This window comes from Erinaceus europaeus, chromosome 16 (assembly GCF_950295315.1).
Source record: "Erinaceus europaeus chromosome 16, mEriEur2.1, whole genome shotgun sequence".
NCBI lineage: Eukaryota > Metazoa > Chordata > Mammalia > Eulipotyphla > Erinaceidae > Erinaceus > Erinaceus europaeus.
In genome coordinates this window covers 40,262,289-40,282,618 of record NC_080177.1, presented here as the reverse complement: position 1 = coordinate 40,282,618, position 20,330 = coordinate 40,262,289, and the positions used below count along the sequence as shown (strand labels likewise).

The following is a 20,330-nucleotide window of genomic DNA, read 5'->3' as shown; positions in this document are numbered from 1 at the left end:
GTCTAAGCATGCTAACCTGGTGTTTCCCATAATAATGTGCATGGAATTTGCCCCATTTGTCAAGCTCAGTTGGTTCTGTTAATCCTATATAAATCTTTGTATATGTTAATGTCTTACCTTGAACCACGGCAAGAGGATCTAAGGACTATGAATATTTAGTGATGGATGTTAAACATTTTCAGCACTATTAATATTACAGGTTTAACCAGAATAGATGTGAAAGAGAAAGTATAATTTTTTATTTAAAACTATATTTGTCTATAAGTCCTTGGTTTAAAAGAAAATTTATTTATACCCCAGGAGGTGACACAGTAGATAAATTGTTGGACTGTCAAGCAGGAGGTCCCAACTTTGCTCCCCTGCATTGCATATGCTAGGGTGATGCGTTCTCCTCTCAATAAACAAACAAACAAACCTTTTTATAAAGCAGATTCATTTATAAATAAAAGTTTGTGTTACTACTCTGAATAATAAGTGAACTTTCTTTAGGAAATGAAGCCAGTTACTATATTGTTTCAAGGTAGATTATATTAATTTTTATTATCATGGGAACTATAATAAATTCTAGCCAAGTTAGAATCTAAAAAGTTCAGCTTTATTGTTTGGATCCAGGGTCTGCTGATGTTCCAGTCAACATGTGTCAATTCTATTTTAAATGTTGTTGAAACAAACCTTCCTAAACAGAGCTAAACAGAGATGGTTTTGCCTTTTGACATTTGTTACATTTTTTTTTAAGTCAGACTAAGTTTAGGTTTATTAATATTAGATACGAGTTTTCTCTCTTTAGGTCCGAGCAGGGCTGGACCATCAGACGAGATGACAAGGCTTTACAGAGTTGTGGACCATGCCACATGGTTCTTTCTGACCCCAGCAAATTAATGTCCCTAAGCCTTTGTTTCTTTATTGTAGGGGGTTGTAACCTGCAATACAGAGTTGTTGGAAGAAACCAACTATTCTGTGCTCAGGGCCTGCTAGGGGGTAGGGGTGAGGTGGGGTGGTGGGGCATGAAATAAATAGCAGCTGTTGTTATTGTTGCTGCTGCTGTGGTCTCTTGCCTACAGTCATGCCAGAAAGGAAAAGAAATCTTTGTTTCTCCTTTGTGTACTACATGTGCCCTTACCTAGGACATTTTGCCCATGGCTAAGCTTAACTTTCTCAAGTGAGGCACCAGGGTTAGGAATGAAAATAGGGAGGAGGAGGAGGAGAAGAACTAGCTTCACAGGTACTGGAGTCACTCTTCTCAGCTCCCATCGGTTGGGCTATAGGAAGTGACAGCAGCCATGGTGGCCTGTTAGAACAGTTCCCCAGTTCCCTTCCTTGTCTTCATAGCACTCCTTTCACACTCAGAATCCACACACGTGTATGCAGAATTTTTTTCCCATGTTCAGCTCCTGAGTTTTTTGCCCCTTTGTTGGGAATTCCAAACAGGCCTACTCCTATCACACTGCTTCCATGTGTTCTCAATGCCAGTGGTGTCTGCTACTTACCTACATTGATGTTTTTCAATGTCAGGCCAGTGTTACCAGTTAGTAGATCTGATATGTCTGGCTAACTGACAGGAGTTATAAAGAGGCCTCCTTTCAAAATGCCAAATCTTTGTAGTTCTGTTTTATACTCTGGTTTCGCCAGAGTCTACATGCCTTAACTAATCAAAGGTATTTGTGTATGATTAAAAAATAATAATCTGGGAGTCGGGCGGTAGCGCAGCGGGTTAAGTGCAGGTGGCGCAACGGGCAAGGACCTGAGTAAGGATTCTGGTTTGAGTCCCTGGCTCCCCACCTGAAGGGGAGTCACTTCACAAGTGGTGAAGCAGGTCTGTAGGTATCTATCTTTCTTTCCCTCTCTCTGCCTTCCCCTCCTCTCTCCATTTCTCTCTGTCCTATGCAACAATGACAACATTAATAACTGCAACAATAAAACAAGGGCAACAGAAGGGAATAAATAAATATTTAAAAAAAACAATAATAATCTTGGTATCTTACATTTTGTGTGCTATTAAATCACCACACATAGATTCTTAACTCCAAGTAAGTCAAGAAGTGACTTCTGTTCCCCGCCTCCCAGTAAAAAAAAAAGTGTACTGCTTCCTTTACTCTTCAGAAGTCTTCTCTTTCCTTCTCTCTCTGCCTCTTTGTGTCTTTTTCATTTTTGTAACAGGTACTAAAGTACTGTACTTAGCAACTTTGTGCCACAGGTTTCTGTTTCACTTTGCCCTTATAAAATTTAAGAAGATGCTTGTTTGTTTAATGAGACTGAGACACACACGCACACGCACACACACATGTGCACGCAGCCACTACTTGGCCAAAGATGGTTCAGGAGACTGAACCCAGGAATCCACATGTGTAAAGTGTGGATTCTACTTGCTGAGCCACCTCCTTGGTACCTGGCTTTATAAATTGGTTTCATGACCACACTTTCTTAAATCTCTTATCTGTTTTGGGATGTAAGAGGTCCCAACTGATACAGAATCAATTACTTATTGATTCTGAAGAAAAAGAAAAAAATACAGAGAGATAAAGTCCTTGTCAGGATGTATATAAGATCTTATTTCAGCTGATTGTCTTAACACGAAGCCTGTCTGGGGGACTTAAGGCTGAGGGGACCAGTTCCCAGTGGCAGGACCTCCTTTTTTGAGTTTATACCATTATGGGTGGTCATTGAATTGTAAAGAAGCTGCCAGTTTTGTTTGCAGACTTTCTGGTTTTCATTAGCTGGCGGGTGGTGACAGCTAGCTTGAGCTGTTTCCTCCTGTCATTGCTCACAGGAATGGTGCTGAATACTCAGGGGTGGCACAAGGCTTTGGGATGGCAGCAGCTTCATCAGTGTGCCCTCACCCTAGCCCTCAATTGTCACAGCAGCAAGTCGTGCCTCAGAGAATAAGAACATTGCTGATTAGTGTGCCTGGTGTGCTGGGCAGGCTGTAGGGGAGCTGCCACAGTGTGATCTCTGTTGATTTCCCAACAGTTACATTTCCCTTGCTTCCTACTGGCCTATCCTTATGTTTTGTCTTTCCTTACAAAGAATTGCTTTTTGGTACTTCCCCCTTTAGATTCTGGCAAGTTTCTTAGTGCTTATAATTATCATTATACTGCTGCTCTTGAACTTCACCTCTCTTTGCTCTCCCATCCAGTCAGTTGAATAAAAGTTAGGCTTTTTACCCCTTCCTTCCTTCCTTCCTTCCTTCCTTCCTTCCTTCCTTCCTTCCTTCCTTCCTTCCTCCCTTCCTCCCTCCCTCCCTTCCAGAAAGTGAAACTCAAAGCAAAATCTGACTGAGTTTGGAGTATGGCACCAAAGTAAAAATCTCTGGGTGGAGGGTGAGGGTAGACGTTGGTATGAATTGGGATAAGCATGCAGGAAAAGTGAGCCCCACCCTAGAGGTTTCAGGACTGGGAGAAATAAGGGCTTTATAGAGGAAGGGAAAGGTTCCTACTGTCTTAGGGTTTAAGAAGGCAATAGATAGTTACTGCTATAACCAAATCATTTGGCAATTGAGTTAACTTTTGAAAATCCCATTCTTAGGATTTGCTGTGTCATATACAACATCACCATAATTTATGTCCTTTAATGCTATTTACGTATAGCTGTATCTTATAAAGGAACACCAGTTGCTTCTGTTCTCCCTGGCCAAAGCTTTTAGGAGATTTAAGATATCAAAGAACATGTCATTATTAGAAATGTATTAACAATTTGAGTCTACTGTTAAAATTCAATCTGATTACCAATTTGAAGTCTTAAGTACTTAGACTGAAGGAACATATATTCACAGCTATGGTCTATGCATCAGAAAGTTTTGAGACATTCAATCCATTTTTCCCCCTCTCATATAAATTGAATAGTGAGATTATTAATAGGAGTGTATGTTAACACCATTTCCACCACCATAGGTGTCCCGGAGCCCCACCTCCCCAGATCCCTATCCCAAAGGGGAAGAGATAGATAGGCTGGGGGTATGAATCAACTTGCCAATGCTCATGTTCAATAGGGAAGCAATTACAGAAGCCAGACCTCCCACCTTCTGCACCCCAAAATGATCTTGGGTCCATACTCCCAGAGGGATAAAGAATGGGAAAACTATCAAGGGAGGGGATGGGATACGGAGTTCTGGTGGTGGGAATTGTGTGGAGTTGTGCCTCTCTTATCCTATGGTCTTGTCAGTATTTCCATTTTATAAATAAAAAAAAGAAAGAAAAAAGAGGGTATTGTATTACTTAGCTCATAGGGTTACTGTCAAGTTGAATGAGATAAAATACACAATGTTTTTTAAGTAGTTACAGGTGTGTGATTTTTCACTCAGTAAAGATGTCATTATCATCATCACCTGTATCTCCAGATACAGGAATATACCTGGAAACAGGAATTGCATATATTTGATATTATGATTATATGGTATACCCTACAAATGGCAACCAAGATCTCTTTTGAAATTCATTTCCTGCAGTGTTAACTCTTCCATCTCTCTCATATTCTGGATTTTTAAAGAATGGATGTCTTGTCCTTTCTTTTTTACATTGTTTCCCAACACTCATCATTTATTATGTTAGATTTGACAATTGGCTTTACACATGTTACATTTAATCCTTATAATAGCACTGTGAGACAGGGTATTATGCTCATGGTTTTATAGCTGCTAATATTTCACATCAGAGAGGCTACATATTTTGCTTATGGTAATCCAGTGGGAAGCAAATCCCAAACTCAAACTCAAGTCTTCTGACTCCAAGTCCAGTATAGTTCCCCCCACATGGGGAACCATTTTTGAATATGGAGGACTAAAGATCTTTAATATTTTGACAGAAGGCTGGCTAAATAGCTTAGGTGGATAGTGTCCCTACTTTGCCTATAACACATTAGAGGGAGCTTCAGTGTTGTGGTGCTTTTCCTCCCCTCTCTGTCTCTATCTTTTTCTACTTTTTCTATCTGAAAATGTTGGTCCAGAATGTGACAGTGCCCCCCCCCCAAAAAAAAGTCCTGGTTGAACCTTGTATACAGAGTCAATATATTTCAATCTCTTGGAAGACTAGTTTTAAATCTCTTTTTCTCCTTCCCCTCCCCCCAAAGCCTCCCAAATCTAGTCTCCAGGCACTGTGGCTTGAACTTACTTACCAGAGTTCTTTGTCTTACTGAGGACAAAACTAAGGCCTTGATCACACAAATGAGGCTTTTTCTAGTAAAGGAAAGCTGTCCTATGAGATTACTCTTCAAATACAGAAGGCTCCATTTGAAGATGGATATCAAGTGTACCTAGGGAATTTGAGTGTATAGGAGAGACGCTCACACACACTCGCACACACACACAAGCCAATGCTATAAATATGCTGCATTCAGGTTAGTCCAGAAGATTCCTTTTAAGCCTACCTGGTTGCAAATTCAGGCAAATCAGTTTTTTGGTTATTTGTTTATTATTACATAGAGACAAAGATATTGGAAGGGGAGGGGAGCAGGAGACAGAGAGAGGGAAAGAGACAGAGAGACCTGCAGCCCTGCTTCACCACTCATGAAACTTTTCCCTTGTAGGTGGGGCTTGAACCCAGGCCCTTGCACACTGTAATGTGTGTCCTTAACCAAGTGTGCCACTGCCTGGCCCCAATACAAATATGTTCTTTCCTTTTTTATTTTTATTAGTGATTTAATATATTTTTAAAAATTTCTTTATTGGGGAATTAATGTTTTATATTCGACAGTAAATACAATAGTTTGTACATGCATAACATTTCCCCGTTTTCCATATAACAATACAACCCCCACAAGGTCTTCTTTTTTTATTTTATTTTGTTTATTTTAATTTTTTATTTAAGAAAGGATTAATTAACAAAACCATAGGGTAGGAGGGGTACAATTCCATACAATTCCCACCACCCAATCTCCATTTCCCACCCCCTCCCCTGATAGTTTTCCCATTCTCTATCCCTCTGGAAGCATGGACCCAGGGTCATTGTGGGTTGCAGAAGGTAGAAGGTCTGGCTTCTGTAATTGCTTGCCCGCTGAACATGGGCATTGACTGGTCAGTCCATACTCCCAGTCTGCCTTTCTCTTTCCCTAGTAGGGTGGGTCTCTGGGGAAGCTGAGCTCCAGGACACATTGGTGGGGTCTTCAGTCTAGGGAAGCCTGGCTGGCATCCTGATGACATCTGGAACCTGGTGACTGAAAAGAGAGTTAACATACGAAGCCAAACAAATTGTTGAGCAATCATGGACCCAAAGCTTGGAATCCCACTAGGTCTTCTATCATCCTTTTTGGACCTATACTCTCCCCCACAACCACCCCAGAGTGTATTTTTTAAAAATTTCTTTATTGAGGAAGTAATGTTTTACATTCGACAGTAAATACAATAGTTTGTACATGCATAATATTTCTCAGTTTTCCATATAACAATACAACCGCCACGAGTTCCTGGTCTCTCTCCCGTGTCACTGAGTAAGCAGTAGCCCAGGTTGGCTCCGGTCAAGTTCTTTCCATCCGAGAGAGCACGTGCCCGGGAAGAAACACCCTCATGCTAGCCCAGCACTTTGGTTAGGTTTATTCCTAGATATTTTATTGTTTTTGTTGCTATAGTAAAAGGAATTGAATTCTGGATTTCAACTTCTTCTACCTTAGTGTTTGCATAGTGGAATGCCACTGATTTTTGAAAGTTAATTTTGTAGCCTGACGCCTAACTGTATTGCCTGATGCAGGCACCAAGCTCCAGCATTAACCTTGGAGCAAAGAAGAATGAAGCATATAGTCAGCAAGGAACTTGATAAAAATCAGTAAGACAGCAGCAGGAGGGCTAGGAATATGTTTCTGAGAACTCCATCATTAAAGAAAATGTGAGATATAGATCATTAAAGAGGAAGAAAGTCCTGCTACATGTGGGCATTTTGCTAAATGAAAGAAGCCAGACAGAGAAAAATAAATGATGTCTGATTTCACTTACAAGTGGAGTCTAAAAAGATCTGAACCTGTAGATTCAGAGAGTAAATCGATGGTTTCTAGAAGCAGGAGCTGGAGTGTGGGTGAAAGGGTGAAGTAGTCAGAGGTACAGACTTTTTTTTTGTGTTAAATAAGTATTTGTGAACTTACTGTGCTGGTAGTGTACAGCTTGGTGACTATAGCTAACATTCCTGTATTACATGTTGGGAGTGTTCTAGAGTGGATCTTAAAACTTCTCAGAACATGGAAAAGGTGTAACTGTGCAGTAATGGATATCAACTAAATATACTGTGGTCATTTCTTAATGTACATAGATATTAAATAATTATGTTGTATACCTAAAAAATATACAATTCTGTGTGCATTGTATCTGAAACAAAACCCATCTTCTGCTCTAACAGTTAACTTCTGCTCCCCTTTAACAGAATTTTGATAAAAATAAGCAATAAAAAGGACTATAGGGGGAGTTGGGCGGTAGCGCAGCTGGTTAAGCGCAAGCGCAAGGACTGGAGTAAGGATCCAGTTTGAGCCCCCAGTTCCCCACCTGCAGGGGAGTCGCTTCATAGGCAGTGAAGCAGGTCTGCAGGTGTCTTTGTTTCTTTCCCCCTCTTTGTCTCCCCCTCCTCTCTCCATTTCTCTCTGTCCTGTCTAACAACAACGACAACAATAATAACTACAACAACAATAAAAACAAGGGCAACAAAAGGGAAAATAAATAAATAATTTTTTTAAAAAAAGGGCTATAGGGAAGGATAAAAAGGAAAAACTTGTACTCCTCAGAATCACTGGTCTTCCTGGTGACACTCACTGAGTGAGTGGGCTCATTGTTGGTTTAACTCCAGGTCAGTGAATCGACTATGAATTTTCTCCTGAGCTCAGTTGTTGTTAACTACAAATGCATGCCTCACACTCTTTATTGTTTGATTTCAAAAGCCAAAGCTATTCTTTTTTTTTTTTCACTTTGTCACTAATGTCTGCCCTTTTATGGAAATGCCAGTCTTGAGTTAGGAAGTCTCCTAGGCCTCCAAATTTATCGCATTGAGTTCTCAATAAGTTGTTGTTACATTTCTAGTAAGCATTTTCAAATATCCCTGAAATGCCTCAACAATGGGCTTAGATCGTTTAATTTCCATTTAAGCTGGTAGGCAGGAGCTGGTATGCTGTTTGAAGTTTTGTGGTGTCATAAGATACTTGAGAAATCTGTGTGGCAAAGTATTCCAGGTATGTTTAAATTGTCAGTTATTGCTTATTCTGTTATGCCTTCAAAGAATGTTTTTGTTAAGGAGGTCATAAAGATTTGGCTGACTTCTTTACTGAGGAGAACAGTGGAAAACTACCTCCTTCAGATCTGAAAAGAAGGCTGTCACAGGATTTATTTTTTCACTTTTAGCTTAGTGAAGAGAGGCCTTTCCACCATGGAAAGTAAATAAGGAGCCTCCAATGGACAGAAAGGGGTATCACCCTGGGCTGTGAAGAGAGGGGTGGGAGGGTGACATTAGAACATGTCCTCAGTAAGGCACCAAAGTAAAAAAACCCTGTGGTGAGGGGTAGACATGCAGCTTCCTGGGACAGTGGGGGGTGGGAGTGGGTGGGAGGGATGGGTCACTGTCTTTTGGTGGTGGGAATGGTGTTTATGTACACTCCTAGTAAAGTGTAGTCATATAAATCACTAGATAATTAATATGAGAGGGGGAAAATTAATTGTATGTCTCGAAGTTTTTAAAACACAGATTGAGTCTTTTTAATATATAGGATGTATATTTGATGTGCGGACTCTCTCAAAAGCCTAGACCAAGTAGATCAGAAGCAACCTATTGGTTGCACAGCTATATAATATACAAGATACTGGGTACTGTACAGCAAACCCTAACAAAAGGACTTTTCAAAGTTAACCCAATTACCAAATAATGTGATGATAACAATTAACTATCACTTGTCTTTTTGAACCCTAAGACAGCAGGAATCTCACATCTCCACTATAGAGCCTCTATTTCCCCTAGTCCATGAACCTTTGGATAGGGCCCACTTTCCCGTATGCCTCTCCCAATCCATATCAAATAATATTGCATCTGCCGATCGCAACCTAATCAACACAACGATTGCCACCTCAACATGCTTCAGCTCAAATTGTGTCCAGAGACTTCACGTGTGGAATGACAAGCCTTCAGCTTCATTACTCAGTCACCAGGTTCCAGATGCCATCAGGATGCCGGCCAGGCTTCCCTGGACTGAAGACCCCACCAATGTGCTCTGGAGCTCCGCTTCCCCAGAGACCCACCCTACTAGGGAAAGAGAGAGGCAGACTTGGAGTATGGACCAACCAGTCAACGTCCATGTTCAGCAGGGAAGCAATTACAGAAGCCAGACCTTCCACCTTCTGCAACCCACAATGACCCTGAGTCCATGCTCCCAGAGGGATAGAGAATGGGAAAACTATCAGGGGAGGGGGTGGGAAATGGAGACTGGGTGGTGGGAATTGTGTGGAGTTGTACCCTTCCTACCCTATGGATTTGTTAATTAATCCTTTCTAAAATAAAAAATAAATTAAAAAAAAGAACATGTCCTCAGAGGTCACTTAGGTTATCTGGGACTCAGAGGTCACTTGGATATAGGTCACTTGGATTTTGTCTGGAGAACAAACTAACTCCCAGTCGTGACTCAGGGTTAAAGACAAAGTGTGTCTTTTGTTTTGGAAGCTTTGCCATTCCAAAGTGCTTTCTCACACTTGCATTAAATTCAAACTCTTCAGCCCTTTCTGCTGGGCAGGATGAGGCAAAGGGTGTATATCTTTTCTATGGTTATTAACTCATAACAAATACAGAGCTTCCATAACTCTTATGACTAAACCATATATATATGCAAGTTGTAGGGGAGGATACTATTATAGCAACAGACTAAAAAGAGCCAGGAGGGGCTAGGCAGTGATATACCCCACTGAGTGCACATATCATTATGTTCAAGGACCCAGGTTCAAGCCCAGGTCCCAACTTCAGGGGGTAAGTTTCACTAGTGGCAGTGCTGCAGGTGCCAATCTCTCTCACCCTCTCCTTGCTCAACTTCTCTCTGTGCTATCAAAATAAAAGAAAAATGGCCATCCAGAGTGGTGGATTCCTTGTGCAGTCACCAAGCTCCAGTCAAAGCAATTAAGAAAAGCAAAACAAAAAAGAAAACCAACCCAGCCATGAATTAATAAGGACAGTGCTGAATTATACCTTATTTATTAATTTAAATATTGATAGATTAGGGCTAACTTTTATTAGCACTTAACTGTGTACCAGGTCTTTGGTCATGAACTTGATGTGCTAAATAAATTATTGCCTTTAGTCTTCACATTTGTATTAAGCAGACAGATGATGTTTCTAATTAAAATATTAAGAATGAGGAAAAGAAGGCATGACCCAACTAGTCCTGATGTGAGTAGAAGTGTCAAGTTGAAGCAGAGAATTGAGATCCTGGCTGTCACCCTCCCACTGCCATGTGTCCACACAGGCTCTTCAAGTGAACCATGCCTTCTGTGTAGGGTTTTGCTTTTTAGTACACAATTTTTTTTTTGAAGTGTGAAGTTTTAAAAAATTTTTTTTTATTATTTTTATTTATTGCATAGAATCAACCAGAAATTGAGAGGAGTGGGAGATAGACACCTGCAGCCCTGCTTCACCACTCGCAAAGTTATCCCCCTGCAGGTGGGGACTGGGGTCTTGAACCTGGGTCCTTGCGCACTGTAACATGTTCGCTTAACCAGGTGCACCACCACCCAGCCCCAGTACACAATTTTCATTCCAATGAAGTTATGTATGTGTGAAACTGTGGTAATAATTTTGTGATTATGATTCAGATTGTATATTAACATGAGTGTTGCTGTAGAACATATGATGGAAAATGAAATATGATTGAAATGAAAAGAAAAGCCAAGAAGCCCAATAACTGAGGGTTAAGACCTATTCAGAACATCAGTTAATTTGATCTTCTTCTTCTAGCGTTTGCCCTTCTTCCGTAGCCAGTCAACAACATCAGGTTGAGCCTGATGTAAAGTTTCGAAACCTCCTTTGAATCTGGAGAGGTGGCAGTCATTGACTATGTGGGTCATAGTCTGTCTGTAACCGCAGGGGCAGTTCGGGTCGTCTCTGGCTCCCCAGCGATGGAACATAGCGGCGCACCGGCCATGGCCTGTTCGATAGCGATTGAGGAGGGCCCAATCATAACATGCTAGGTCAAAGCTGGGTTGACACTTGCAGGGGTCTGTGATGAGGTGTTTGTTCTTTACCTCAGCTGACTGCCAACTCTGTTTCCAAGAGTCTGGAACAGAGAAGTTCAGTGTAGGCGTAGGGGACCAGATTGGGTGACGAGACGTCAAGCGTTGGACAGGGTGGGCGAAGATATCCGCGTATATTGGCGGGTCCGGTCAAGCGTAGACGTGGGAAATGAACTTAGATGATGCCGCATCCCGACGAATATCTGGCAGGGCGATGTTGCTAAGAACTGGAAGCCATGGAACCGGGGTGGAACGGATGGTTCCAGAAATTATCCTCATGGAGGAATATAATTTGGAATCGGCCAAGTGGACATGGGGGCTACGGAACCATACTGGGGCACAGTATTCTGCAGTGGAATAGCATAATGCCAGAGATGATGATCGTAGTGTGGAAGCGCTCGTGCCCCATGAGGAGCTGGCCAGTCTTGCAATGATGTTATTCCTCGTGCCCACCTTTACTGCAGTTTTTATGAGATGTTCGTGAAATGACAGGGTGTGATCGAGAGTAACGCCAAGATAGACTGGCTGGGCTTCATGCTGGATTCTCGTATCGTCAAGCTGCACATTAAGCTCACTCGAGGCCGAGGCATGGTGTAGATGGAAAACAGATGATACCGTTTTTGCAGTGCTAGGAATTAGTTGCCATTTTTTACAGTAATCAGATATCAGAGACATGTCTTTCGTGAGTGTTTCCTCGAGGATGTCGAACTTTGATGCCTGAGTTGCACAGCAGATGTTATCAGCGTAGATGAACTTCCTTGAAGAAGTTTCTGGAAGGTCATTGATGTAAATATTAAATAGCGTAGGAGCCAGAACAGAGCCCTGGGGGAGGCCACTTGAGACAAGTCTCCATCTGCTAGACTTGTCACCCAGATGCACCCGGAATCTTCTGTTTTGGAGAAGAAACGATATAGTGTTGGCCACCCATGGAGGCAGGCATCTTGAGATCTTGACTAGGAGACCACAGTGCCAGACCATGTCATAGGCTGCTGTGAGATCAACAAAGACAGCACCTGTCTTTAAATTCTTCTGGAATCCTTTTTCAATGTAAGTTGAGAGGGCCAGGGCTTGTTCGCAGGTAGATCTTCCTGGGCGGAAACCAGCTTGGGCGGGTGATAGGAATTTCTCTGTAAGAGGAGAAATACGTGACAGAAGCAGCCTCTCAAGGAATTTGTAACACATGGAGAGGAGAGAAATTGGTCTATAGCTGGCGGCCAGTGTTGGGTCTTTCTTTGGTTTCAAAACCGCTATTATCTTCGCACGACGCCAAACTTTGGGCATAGACTTAGATTCCAAGATGTGGGACAGGAATGTAGTGAGCCACTTCTTTGCCGCGGGGCCCAAGTTAAGAATGAGTTCTGGGGTGATGTTATCATAGCCAGCAGCTGTTCCCGGTTTAACCCTCTTCAAAGCGTCTTCCAGTTCAGACAGTGTAAAGGGAGAGAGTTTTGGAGATGGACAAGATAACCGGAAGTGGGATGACCACTCATGGGAAATTTCTCTTTTCCAGACTGGGTCGATCTTAGCACGTCCAACTTGAGTTAGGTGACTGGCCACTGAGTTTGGAGATACAGGAGGATGGGAGACGGGAGGGGGTTGGCTACCGGCACCCAGACTATGAAGAAGCTTCCAGGCCTTCCTACTTGAGTGGGTGAAGTTCAGACTTTCTGTGAGTTGTTGCCAGCGGGCTTGGCGTGCTGCATCCAGGGAGGCAATGAGATGGTCAGCCACATCTGGGTCGCCCAACTCATCTCACTGCTTTAGTAGTTACTCACATTCAGCATCAAGACAAGGCATATAGTTAGCACGTCTCCCAGGAGGAATAGCTTGGGAAGCTGCTTTGAAGATGGCTTGGCGGAAGCGCCTGTAGGAATCTTCAGGGGGGATAGAGTTAATTGGAATTGCAGGAATAGATTTGTTGCTAAGATCACTGAACAGACACCAGTTTGCTTTCTGAAAGTTCCATCTTAGTTTCTCCGAGCACAGAATCAGTGGGAGCTGGAGACCAATGTGGATGATAGCTGGGCGGTGATGACTGTGCGGGAAGATCTTGAGAACTTGTCTCGTAACGGGAAAGGTTTGGCCGTTGACTGTGCTAATCCAGCACAGGTCGGGTGATGAGTCTTTATTCCATCTAGCACTGTGAAAAGAGCCTGGCTGTTTGGCATCGTATAATAGGGAGAGGTCATTCACTGAAGCCCAGTCGGCTAAGATAGAGCCGTCAGCACGAGTGGAGGAATATCCCCAGTCTTGGTGATGACTATTAAAGTCTCCAATATAAACAGCTGGGTGATTCGGGCTAGGCAGGACCTCATTATCCTATGAGGCACTGGGAGGCTTATATACGTTGACGAGCTGAATAGTTCCAATAGTAATGGAGTCGTAGAAGGTCGAAGAGGCCATATGGTAAACGTCCGTAAGATACGATTTAGCGTAGATGGCTCGGCCCTGTTTAGGATGGACTTCATCGACTGTTATATGTGTTTCTTGTAGGCAAATAACATCTGCCTGATGCTGTATCGCCAATTGACCAATAAGAACGCGTTTGGCAAAGGACAGCCCCTCAACATTAAGTTGGAGGATTCGAAGAGTAGGACCAACAGCTTGAAAGCTGTCAGGAGCTGCTTGTTGCTGGCTTTGAAAGTGACTGGGATCCATGTGGATTCAGTCGGCTAGGAAGGATCGTCAGTTTCCCCAATGAATGGGTACTCACGGGATGCACCACGGGAAGGTCGATCCAATGCATCCCAGTTAATTTGATGATATAGCAGATCCCAGAATACTCAGCTGCAGTGGCAATGAGTGAAATAGATACCAAACTTTGTGGTTTAATAGAATAGTTTTGTTCTTAAATTAATTTATATTTATTTCTAACTAGTGTAGTTCAGAGAATGATACTGAATGTGTATAAAAATAGTTTGAACAAAATTCAAGGATTTAAAGTGAAAAAAACTAAAAGACATATTTCTTTGCTCTATGTCATAGCCTCCCACAACCTCCTACTCAGATATAACTACTGTTAAGTTTTCTCCTTAAAAAAAAAAAAAGGATAGGCAGGCACAACTATGTAGTACATCTTTTATAAGAATTTATGAAATACTACTAATTTCTTTAAATTATCTTAATTATAGAAGCAATATGTGACCGTGTACTTCATAAGACTCCAGATAAACCTTTCATTTTAAAGCATAAGAGTAAATTTATGCATATTGAATTTTATTTCCACCCACTGACGAATAAACAAGGCACTCTTGGAGAATATATTTGAATTGAGAAAATATAACTGTCAATGCTATAGAGTCATCCAAATAGTAAAATAAGCTTTCATTTTGTTTTAGATCTTTTAAAAAATGACAACAAAAGTCATTTAAGATATTCTTGCTTAAAAGATCTTTCATATAGGTATTCAAATTTTGAGGTCCTGAATACTTCTTCACTTTTTTCTAAATGAGTTTTGACAGTTCAGAAGTGTTGTTTTAAATTTAAAAAAGGAACTCTATGGGCTGAGTGGTGGCACATGTGGTTGAGCGGTACACGTTACAATGCACAAGGACCTGGGTTCAAGCCCTCAGTTTGTAGCTGCATAGGTGAAGCTTCATGAACAGTGAAGCAGTACTGTAAATGTTTCTATTTCTCCCTCTTTATCTCCCCTCCCCCTCAATCTCTTCTGTCCTATCAAATACATTAATAAAATAAATTAAAAAATAAAAAAGATACTGTATAATGGGTTTCCTTTTTGTTTGCTTTTCAGATAGTTTACAGCATTTTTGTTATATGTGATTCTTTTGTTTTCCACAATTAATTAATAATGAAGTATGAAGAAGTTTCTAAGCCAATAACAGTTTCCCATCCTTTATACTGATACTCTGTGACCTAATGTAAGTCAGAAACTTCCTATAAAGATCAAGTAAGGAGTGGTCCAGGAGGTGGTACAGTGGATAAAGGATTGGACTCTCAAGCTTGAGGTCCTGAGTTCGATCCCTGGCAGCACATGTACCAGAAAGATGTCTGGTTCTTTCTCTCCTCTTATCTCTCTCATTAATAAATAAAATGTTTAAAAAAAGGGGGGGGGAGTTGGGCGGTAGTGCAGCCAATTAAGTGCAAATGGTGCAAAGTGCAAGGACCAGTGTAAGGATCCTGGTTCGAGCCCCAGACTCCCCACCTGCAGGGGAGTTGCTTCACAGGCAGTGAAGCAGGTCTGCAGGTGTCTATCTTTCTCTCCCCCCTCTGTCTTCCCGTCCCCTCTCCATTTCTCTCTGTCCTATCTAACAATATAAATACAACAATAAAAACAAGGTCAACAAAAGGGAATAAATAAATAAGTAAATAATTAGAAAAAGACTTAATTTAAAAAACAATGTTAAAAAAAAGGTTAACTAAGGAAAACTGTATATGGATCACTTGACTTTTGACAGGATAGACAAAATGTGCAATTCTGGTGTTAGCTTATTGGGATCATAGAGCCCTTGTGTCTCCCTACCTGGGTTCTACTTAACATTATTAGTGGTTGTTAATGATTTTTCACATCAGGAAACTAAATCTTAATGAGGGAGACTGTGACAGTACAGATGATGGCCAGTTGAAGATATTTTTAGTATTGCATACTAACTGTGCAGGAGGAGGCATAATGTTCAAGGACCCAAGTTCAAGCCCAGGTCCTACATTCAGGGGGAAGTTTTACTAACTTCTTCCTTTCTTTCTTTGTTTTGTTCTTTCTTTCATCTTTTTTTAATTTTTAATTTTTTTTATTTATAAAAAGGAAACATTGACAAAACCATAGGATAAGAGGGGTACAACTCCACACAATTCCTGCCACCAGATCTCCGTATCCCATCCCCTCCCCTGATAGCTTTCCTACTCTTTAACCCTCTGGGAGTATAGACCCAAGGTCATTGTGGGTTGCAGAATGTTGACGGTCTGGCTTCTGTGATTGCTTCCCCACTGAACATGGACATTGACTGGTTGATCCATACTCCCAGCCTGCTTCTCTCTTTCCCTAGTAGGGTGGGGCTCTGGGGAAGCAGGGCTCCAAGACACATTGGTAGGGTCTTCCCTGGAAGTCTCGTGTGCATCATGCTAGCATCTGGAACCTGGTGGCTGAAAAGAGAGTTAACATACAAAGCCAAACAAATTGTTGAACAATCATGGACCTAAAGGCTGGAATAGTGCAGGTGAAGAGTTAGGGGAGTCCTCTACTTTGTAGATAGCAAGTAGGCATATTTTAGTTAAATTCCAAAAGGGCCTGTTGCTATACTGTTTTTTTTTTTTCTTTTTCTTTTTTCCCTGAGCCTGAAATCTGATATGTAGGTGGATCCAAGTTATTGTCAGGGGAGAGGATGTCATGGCTGGAAAAAGAATAGAAAGCTGGATCAGGGAAGAGAGTAGCTCGCTAATATGGGGAAGGGGTGTAAATATTGTTTACTGTAAACCCCATTGATTTGATTTGGTCTGGGGCCCATATTCAGCTTAGGAGCCTATGTGACCTCTGCATGCCTGTAGATCTGAGCTCACATTCTGTGGTCATGAGTAGGAACATTCCATGCTGCCCCAATATCGACCCGTCTTCCTCAGGTGTAACATAGAGTATGTTGTCCATCCTCCCTTCAGAGGATGGAACATTCTCTACCATTGTTGATCCAAGTTGAGGGCAAGTTCCTATGGGGGACCCACAAAGGGATCTATTTGGTTGTTCCTCATAGAGATGACTGGTAACAATGGAGAGAGGTATTTACCTGAGGTCTAAGCCCATCATGTCTGTTTGGGAATCTCAGGACTCCTCGAATAGGGCCCCAGCTGATGGGGTGGCCTGATAGTGACTAAAGAGTCATCATTAAAGTATGCCAGTCTCTTGCCCTTACTCAGCTTTTGCAGTCCTTGCTTTGCTAAGGTTAGCTTTGGAGTGAGAGAACTGTAATAGGAAGTAGGTGAGGAGCTTATCTAAGTCTAATTAGATATTATTTCCTTAGGAACTTTATACTGACTCACTGCAGACTATTGTGTGCTTTTGCTTTCAGGTGTATGTTTTGTCCTAATTTATGGATACATGTGAACATATGCTCTATCTTACAGTACTTGGTCTATATCTAGGTTTTGGGACTTTGTTAGGAAGTGAACCTCCTGGAATGGAATTAGAGAATCCTATGAAAGGAAAGGTCTCACCCTAGTAATGAAGCTGAATGGTTGACATTCCAGGCCTGAAGGACACAGTCTGAAGTGAAGCATGCTGAGGTGGTACTCATTGCGCTGATTAGGTTGGGATCGGCGGATGCAGTATCATTTGATATGATCTGAGAGAATCATGCAGGAAAGTGAACCCTACCCTAGAGGTTCCAGGACTGGGGAAGTACAGGCTTTATATAGGAAATGTGAGGTTCCTGCTGTCTTAGGGTTAAGAAGACAATAGATAATTATTGCTATAATCAGATTATTTGGTAATTGGGTTAGCTTTGAAAACTCTTTTTGGTATGATTTGCTGTATCATACACATCATCATAATTTATGTCCCTTGGCATTATTTGTATATAGCTGCGCCACCATGCTTCTGTTCTACCTGGTCTAGGCTTATCAGAGAGTCAACATATCAAAGACTCAGTCTGTGCTTTAAAAAGTTTGAGACATACAATCAATTTTTCCTCTCTCATATTAATTAAATAATGATTTATATGACTACAAATTAATAGGAGTGTACATAAACACCATTCCCACCACCAAAAGACTGTGTCCCATCCCACTCTACCTGCCCGGGAAGCTAATTATCAACCCTCACCCTCACCCCAGGGTTTTTACTTTGGTGCCCTACTCCAGACTTAGTCTAATTCTGCTTTTAGTTTCCCTTTCTGTTCTTCTTTCTCAACTTCTGTTTATGAGTGGGATCATCCCATACTCATCTTTATTTTTCTGACTTAGCTCACTTAACATAATTCCTTCTAGCTCCATCCAAGATGAGTCAGAGAAGGTGGGTTCATTGTTCTTAATAACTGCATAGTATTCCATTGTGTATACATACCACAGCTTGCTCAGCCACTCATCTGTTGTTGGGCACCTGGGTTGCTTCCAGGTTTTAGCTATTACGAATTGAGCTGCTATGAACATAGGTGTACAAATATCTTTTTGGTTGGGTGTTATGGAGTCCTTGGGGTATATCCCTAGGAGAGGAATTACTGGGTCATATGAAAGGTCCATGTGAGAGTTCTCCAGACTTTTCTCCACAGAGATTGGACCAATTTACATTCCCACCAGTAGTGCAGAAGGGTTCCTCTGTCCCCACAGCCTCTCCAGCATTTGTTGCTGCTGTCCTTTTTGATGTATGCCATTCTCACAGGACTGAGGTGGTATTTCAATGTTGTCTTTGTTTGCATTTCTCTGACAATCAGCGACCTGGAGCAATTTTTCATGTGTTTTGTTAGCCTTTTGGATCTCTTCTGTAGTGAATGTATCCTCTATCCATTATTGGATGAGGTCATTTACTTTTGTGTTGCTAAGTTTGCTGAGCTCTTTGTATATTTTGGTTATTAGTCTCTTGCCTGATGTATGGCATGTGAAGATCTTCTCATATTCTGTGAGGTGTCTCCTTGTTTGTGTGATAGTTTCTTTGGCTGTGCAGAAGCTTTTCAATTTGATGTAGTCCCACTGATTTGTTTCTGCTTTAGTCTTCCTTGCAGTTGGGGTTGTATCATCAAAGATGAGGCTTAGGTGGGAAAGTGTTCCACCAATGTTTTCCTCTCAGTATTTGATTGTTTCTGGTCTAATATCCAGGTCCTTGGTCCACTTGGAGTTGAATTTTGTTTCTGATGAGATAAAGTGGTTCAGTTTCATTCTTCTGCATGTTTCAACCAAGTTTTCCCAGCACTATTTATTGAAGAGAGCTTCCTTTCTCCATTTGCTACTTTGGGCCCCCTTATCAAAGATTAGATGTCCATAGGTGTGGGAGTATCTTTTTAAAAATATTTATTTATTCCCTTTTTGTTGTCCTTGTTATTTTATTATTATAGTTATTATTGTTGTCTGTCTTCGTTGTTGGATAGGACAGAGAGAAATGGAGAGAGGAGGGGAAGACAGAGAGGGGGAAGAGAAAAACAGAAGCGACTCCCCTGCAGGTGGGGAGCCGGGGGCTCGAACTGGGATTCTTACACAGGTCGTTGCACTTTGCACCATGTGCGATTAACCCACTACACTACCGCCCGACTCTCTCTTTCTTTCTAATAAGAGCTCAGATTTTGTTTTATTTATTTAATTTTTATATTACAGAATTACATGTCAACAGGGGTTTGAATCCACACCATTCCCACCACCAGAGTTCTGAATCTTCCGTCTCCCCACTGCAATCCACCACAGTTTTTCTAAGGTCATAGGCGTGGGCCAACCATCTTCTCTACAACTATCTGTCCACATTTATACATAATCCCCCCTTTCTTTTCTGATTCAATCCTCTCTTCCCCTCCAAGCCACTCATGACAACATAAGTACCTCCATATGTCCCTCTCTTTTTCCTCCTCTCTCTGGGTGCTGATGGAGCTGGAGTTCAGAGCCCTCTTATCTTCCTCCTATCACTTCTCCCCCCACTGGGAGTATGGATCAAGGTTGTTTTTGGGGAGCAGAAGGTAGGAGTGTTGGCTTCTGTAATAGCTTTTTTACTGAACGTGGTCGTTGACAGATTGATCCATACCCCTAACAGGAGGCATAATGTTTATCTGCCAGAATTGCCCTTTGTAGAGGGTCTGGGTGCTGTCCAGGTGTATTTTCCATACATGACACTAGAAAGACCTGAGCACTTGTTCAAACACACATATATGAGCCCCATTCCCAGAATTGCTGATATAATAGGTCTAAGGTGGGCCCCACAACTTTGAAAGTTCTCAGGTGGTGGTGGTACTATAGGACCAAGACAGGTACTTTGAGAGCTGCCCACCTAGCACATTCACATTCAGTAACCACAGCAAAGGAAGAATGCATGATCCGTTTGGCAGAATTAATGTCCTGACCTTGACTGTTGCTTACATAGAACCACCTCTGAACTTCAGCTAGCGTACATAGAGAATGGTATTTCACACTCTGGATGTATCAATATGTGTGCATATTTTATTTAGTCACTGGGATGATGAACCCTTATACATTCAATACAAAGTAATGTCTACATGTGCTTTGAATTCTGAGTATTCTCTTTACT

General features: G+C 41.7%; 1 protein-coding gene across 2 annotated transcripts in view; it reads left to right on the top strand.

Moving 5' to 3' along the window:
- The window catches only part of SAMD4A (sterile alpha motif domain containing 4A), a 307,746-nt gene that overhangs the window by 109,345 nt on the left and 178,071 nt on the right, over nt 1-20,330 (top strand). The gene's annotated exons all lie outside the window — the stretch shown is intronic.